Source organism: Coffea arabica, chromosome 3e, assembly GCF_036785885.1.
Source record: "Coffea arabica cultivar ET-39 chromosome 3e, Coffea Arabica ET-39 HiFi, whole genome shotgun sequence".
NCBI lineage: Eukaryota > Viridiplantae > Streptophyta > Magnoliopsida > Gentianales > Rubiaceae > Coffea > Coffea arabica.
The window spans coordinates 22,250,370-22,256,719 of NC_092315.1; the positions used below are offsets into that span (position 1 = coordinate 22,250,370).

General features: G+C 34.8%; 1 long non-coding RNA gene across 2 annotated transcripts; it reads left to right on the forward strand.

Moving 5' to 3' along the window:
• The first annotated feature begins 1,572 nt into the window (after nucleotides 1-1,572).
• LOC140038698 (uncharacterized) lies at nucleotides 1,573-5,941 on the forward strand. Of its 2 annotated transcripts, XR_011842264.1 has the most exons (3): nucleotides 1,573-1,771; nucleotides 2,623-2,682; nucleotides 5,554-5,941. It is a non-coding gene; the product is annotated as an uncharacterized lncRNA (long non-coding RNA). The 2 variants fall into 2 exon arrangements; XR_011842263.1 differs by lacking the exon at nucleotides 2,623-2,682.
• Nucleotides 5,942-6,350: the final 409 nt, after the last annotated feature.

A 6,350-nucleotide genomic window follows, 5' to 3' on the forward strand; every position in this document is an offset into this window, starting at 1 on the left:
TGAAAAGCTCAATTAGAGGGAAAACGGATTAAAAACCATTGTGCAAAGAAACAATGGAAAAGGAAAAAGTCAAGAGAAAGAGGTTTGGTAGGATTGACATGTTTCAATATTTTGGTGATAACTCGATCTACATAAATTGGATTGAGATAATTCTTGATTCAATTTGAAGCTAAGAGAATGCTCTACGCTGACATCAAATATTGGTTCTCATGTTTTCATAGTAAAAAATCCAAATTACTGAAGTGTAGTTGTGCTGCGATGCTCTTACAACCAGGTCTCAGTATTTTGGGCATATTTCAACATCTAGACTCCAAATGACTTGATTTTTGCTGCATTCGAAAATAATTCAAAGGGTTACAACTTTCATGTTTTGATCAAGAGTTGATTCGGTCTATTTGATGGAGTTTCAAGGATTCAAAATTGATCCGCACGTAAATCTGTATCGATCCACGAACAGATCCATGACCTGCTCCGGACATTGCCAGGGATTTTGTGCCAGACATCTTCAAATTCTTTTGTGTTTTAAACTTGGCCCAATGATCATTGCCGGACATTGGGTCAATCTTCATTGGAAAAATGTTCAAAAACATAATTTTTTCAATCCAATAAAAGCCTAGACCTACCCTGTTTAGGATATATCTTCAAGAAACTATAAATAGGGATTCTTTAGGTCATTTTTAGGGTGGAAAAATATTAGGTTAGCATTAGTTCATCCTTTTTATATCTTCTTTTCTTGAGAAATCAAGAAGAAAGAGTTGAAGAATCAAAGAGGAAGAGCAAAACGGAGATCAAAACAAGGGAAATTAAAAAGTTTTCTTTACTTTTATCTTCTTATTTGTATCCTTTCCTTTGAATTCTTGGTTTTAATTATGAATGTGTTGAACTAAATTATATTTAGGGTTAGGGTTTTGTGAAGGAGTTTTGATTATTTACGTTAGTTAAGTTCTTAACTTTTGCCTTGATTTACCTCTCTTGATTCAATTATATGTATGTGATTGGCCACCATAGACATGCTCTTAGGGTTTGTATTGAACTGGGAAGGGATATACAACCATGCGCTAGATAGATAAACATATTTAGCCTAATCACGAGAGTAGATTAGGATTTGTATAACGCACTTATATCACCAAAGTTCTTAAAGGGTGTGAGGACTTGGAAATTACTTTATATGCTTCTTATAATTTTCCTTATTTTTTAATAGGTTAATTTATGGCTTCTTTTATACTAATTTACTTGCCTTAATTTTGTAAATACTTTAACGATTGAGTCAAGAGTTTTATCTTTTCCTTTATAATTTGGTGCATCTTAAGTTTCTTAGTGCATTGTGGTAGTGTGATTAATTGATGAAGTGTGTAATAAATTTGGTGGACAAGAACGGGTGTGGTGTTGGAAGGATTATTTGATTAAAAGTGTTAAAAGTGTATTAGAGGAACATAAACAAGCAATTAGAGGCTAAGACAGACAAAGAGATACGAATGGAATTGGATCATGCCACTTGTCAACGATCAAAGCTATCATTTGACCAAGACTTCTCTTCCATCTTTGTCATTTATTGAACCAAAAATTCTTTCTTTTTCTTTCCTTCTTGGCCTACTCAAAGAGAGAGAAAAAGAGAGGAAAAAACTTCAATTTTCATCTTGATTTAGTAAAGAAATCAACAAGAAATCTAAATCTAATCCGAAGAAAGTTGCAACAAAGGAGCAAGAAGACTTGTAGTGGGGTGATTTGAGAAAGAAAGCTTTAGTTTTGAATTTCTCCTTGGGGTATGAAGGTATCACGCTAAGAAACTTCCCTTCTCTTTCTTATCTTGCATTTTAATGGATATATGACTTGATTATGGAAGTTTTGAGGAAGATTTCATGGTTTTGTGAAGTTGATTGAATTTTCCAACTTTGATTTATAATTTTCCAACCTTGAGATGAGAACTTCTAGCTTTGATATGACTTGTGAGCTTTGATATGCAGATTTCTAGTTGGATGTGCACTTTTAGCTTCGTTATATGATTTTTCTAGCTCTAGTAATCAATTTCCAGCTTTACTTTGCAATTTCCAGCTTAGAGTTTAAATTTCCGGCTTGGGTATATGATGTATATTAGCTAGGTATATGTTCAATTTAGTTAGTTTTTGCGGCCTAGAACAAGTAACCTTTGTATCTTATAACTTGTGGCCTTGATTAGGGTTGTTTTGCCATGAAATTAAGTTTTGAAATTGGAGGAGAAATTTAAGGAAAAACAGGGGAGATGCTGCCAGTTTCCTTTCTTGTAGTGTAAGTGAGTGAAAGTAAGAGTGGAAGTGTGATTTTTGGTCGAATTGGACTTAGTTTGCTTACAGATGCTTGAACCTACTTTGGTTGTGATGTAAGCTGAAAATTTGTCAAAACTATACATTTTATGAGAAGGAAGTAATGGTCACTTTAAACATGATTTTTAGTTGCATATGTCTAGTTTTAAACTTGAAAGTTTTAATCGTTTTCCTTCCAAAAAGGGCATGCGAATATCTTGCATATGGTTTACTAAGCGGCATGAGTTCTATTTACATAATCTTCCTTTGGTATTAACAAGCGAAGGTTGTGCATTTTGAAAACTTATTTGATTGCATTTTGCTACACGATATTTAATCGCAGATTTTGAGGGTGGCAAGAGAGCTTGACCTGAGCTTGATTTTGATAAACAGTGAATCATTGGTGAGTGTCTCCAATTGCATGGCCGGACTTACCATTTGAATGCAATACTTTCTTATTGTGTTTGGGATGGTAATTGACTTGTTTGAGTGGGCAAGGGTGTACTTTATCACACTTGCTCTAACTTGATTAAGTACTGTACACTATTTACAAATGGATTGATGTATATATGTATGACTTGATCACTGCCTAGGATCCCAAATCCCTATTGGTTAGTTGGTCGAATCGAGTCGGTAAGGGTTTGGTCGAGGAGATTGGTGAACCATAGGTACTATTTACTGTTTCTCCACTATTTATTGTGTAATCCACTGGATGTGGTCCACTGGATTCGGAATACTCGAATATTACCACTACTGTTATCGTTGGAGTTTGGACCCGGTAGAGGATTTGATCGGTGGATGGAGATGGGAGTTAAGTGGTGCTCTACTAAACTTGTTACTGTACTTCTAGGGTTGATGGAGTGTCAACTGATCCCTGACCAGCTGCTATCGAATTAGCTTGCGAGGACAAACTGTTTCCTTATACATAAAAGTGTTAATTGCTTGATTGACTGGTTACTTGAAGTGTTAATGCTTACTTTTATGAACCTTTACTTCCTTTTACTTTGAGTTTTAAATTATACATAATTGCCAACTTGCTAATTGGTTTGCATGGTGTCTTGGAACCTCACTGAGTTTTAGCTTATTCCATTAGTTTGTTTTCCCTACAGGGTTGCGAGTATGGGCATGTGACTGGGGCAGGGTGGATTTATATCTAGATCTTTTGGCTATTGTACTTGTAACAGCACTAGTGCTCATCAAGTGTTAGGATCTCAACTAGAGCTTGAATCTTTTGCTACATTTTGGGTATTTATGGATATTCGAGATAACCAAATATGTATATATATTTATGGTTGGAAACTGCTGCTTCTCTTGTTTTTGAAGTTATGATTTGTGTTTTTAAGTTGAGAGAGTGAGTCCTAACGAAAGTTAGGCAGACGGTCCGCTAAACCTTGAGGTATACCCTAAGGAAAGGTGGGGTAATCACAAACGGTTTAATTGAATACTTGTAATCTCAAGAGAGATGTAGGATTTAATTAGCCACACTTTAGATGTATCAAGAGTAATCTAAAATACAATTGTGTGATGCATTCATAATTTGTTAAGAAATTAATTGGATAACTAATTCAAACTCTAGATCAAAATCTAAAACCCTGGTTTTTACCAATTGTTTCTCACCTTTATTTATTAGATTTGATTATCTATTTTCTTCTTTAATTAGTTAAAAATAAATTCTTTGAATTTTGTTATCTTTCTATAATAATTAAAGTAGTGGAAATTAACTTGTTCCTATGGGTTCAACCATTAGAATACTCCAGGTGATTTATTACTATGATCAACCCTGTGCCCTTGTAGAAAATCGTCGATCACAAGAATGAACAAGTTGATGTATATGTTGTCAAGGACTTCCATATAAGATTTGTTAATGGTAATATTCGAGATCCAAGTGCAGCAATCGATGTGAGAAGCATAGGTTAGAAGAAGATGAATTAGCTGACCTAGAAGACGTTCCAATTCATGTGGACATAGTCAACAAGAAAGGGCGCTCAGAAGTTGTTGATCCTAGAGGAAGTGTTGATGATCAAACTAATGATGTAGTACATTCACATTCAGATTCATCCCAAGGTGAATCTTCCCATGATAGTGACTATGATTTTGCCAATGATGATGATAATGACATAATATTTAACAATTGTGTTGTTGCTCCTAAGCAAGAGTTAGGTGCTTGAATTCAAAAGTTTCAAGCTGACAGTGAAGGTAGTCTAGATTCTAGTCCATGAGGCTTTCGATCAGATACCTGCATTACCAACTTCTAGTACATGGAGAATTTGATTTATTGGTCTCAGATAAGCTCAACAATAGATCCTTTTCCTTGGATGAGGATAGTGGAAGGAAGAACCCACTACCCTATGAGATTTAGATGTGATCTTGGCATGGAAGATCCTAAATTCTAAGTTGGGTAAGTATTTGATAAGTAATAGCTATTTAAGTGGGTAGTGGACAACTATGCAGTTAAATAAGACAAAGATAGTTGGGTCGGTAAAACAAGATGCAATACAGATGAGAGTGAAATCCAAAGTTAAAAATTGTGAATGCATATTGTTTTCTTTGAAAGTTGGCCTAGGTGATGATTCTTTTGTGATCAAGATGATGGGAGCAGATGACACTTGTTGGAGGACTTTTTACAACAAGAGAATTACATTAATACTCCTACTAAAGAAGTAAGCAAATTTTTAAGGTTGAACAAGAAGATAATTATTAAAGAATTTAGGGAGAAGATGCATTTGGAGTTGAATATACACACTACAAGTCAAATGTACATGACACTCATAAAAGCAAAGATCTTGATCCATGGGAGCTATAACGAGCCATACAGAAAGTTATGAGATTATAGTGATATGCTACTAAAGTGTAATATGAGATCCATAGTGCATATAGAGACAAAATTGGATGAAGACACGGGAAAGAAAGATTTCAAAGGCTATATATTTGCTTTGAGGCACCAAATCGAGGTTTTAAATCTAGACACAGGCATGCAATTGGTATAAATGGATGCCATCTAAAATGTCCACATCCAAGAGTGCTCTTAACAGTTGTAGGGATAGATTTAAGTGACTAACTTTATCCTTTTGCTTATGCTATAGTAGAGGTAGAAAATAAGAGATCTTAGAAATGGTTCATAGAATTTTTGAAATATGACCTGTCCATACATAACCAAAGAAGTTAGACATTTATTAGTGAATGACAAAGATAAACACTTTCTTAATTTTATGATCCAAAAATTAATTTAAATACATGGTTACTTACTAACTTATTCTTGTTGGCTTGAATCTAGGGTTTAACATCTATAATTCAAGATGTGATTCCGGACAAAGAGCATAAGTATTGTGTTAGGCACCTACACAACAACTTCAAAAATGTTCATCCAGGTGAAGCCTTGAAGAAGGGGTTCTAGACTTGTGCAAGATCCTCGTACATGACAAGGTTCCAAAACCAGATGAAGTCTTTGAGAGAATACGATGGAAATGCATAGAAGTGGCTATTGACAACACATCACCCTACCACTGGTCAAAATCACACTTTTGACAACAACCAAGTGTGATATCTTGCTCAATAATTTGTGTTAGAATTTTATCTCAATTATAATAGATGCACATGAGAAGCCTATCCTTGGCATGCTTGAGACAATAAGAAGTTATCTAATGAAAAGGTTGTGCACCAAATGAGAGTGGATGAAGAAGAGAAATAATAAGACCCAAAATTTTAGAAAAAACTTGAGAAGACAAAAATAGAAGTTGCTACAAATATTTGCTCAGTGATCCGAAAAAGATGAGTTTGAAGTGACATACATGTATAGGAGAAAATATGAGGTGGATCTTAAGCAGCAAACCTACATAGCTAAAAGATGGGAGTTGACTAGTTTGCCCTATTCTCATGCTTTTGACTGCATTTCCTTGATATGAAGAACTTCAGAAAGCTTAGTTCATCTATGCTACTCAAGGGACAGCTAGTTGAAGGCATATAAACCAGTCATAATTCCAATGGATAGCCATAATGCTCGGGTTTAACAAGAAAGGATCTTGTGTTGCCTCTTAAAAAGTCGAAGTTGCCTAATAGGCCAAAGAAATTAAG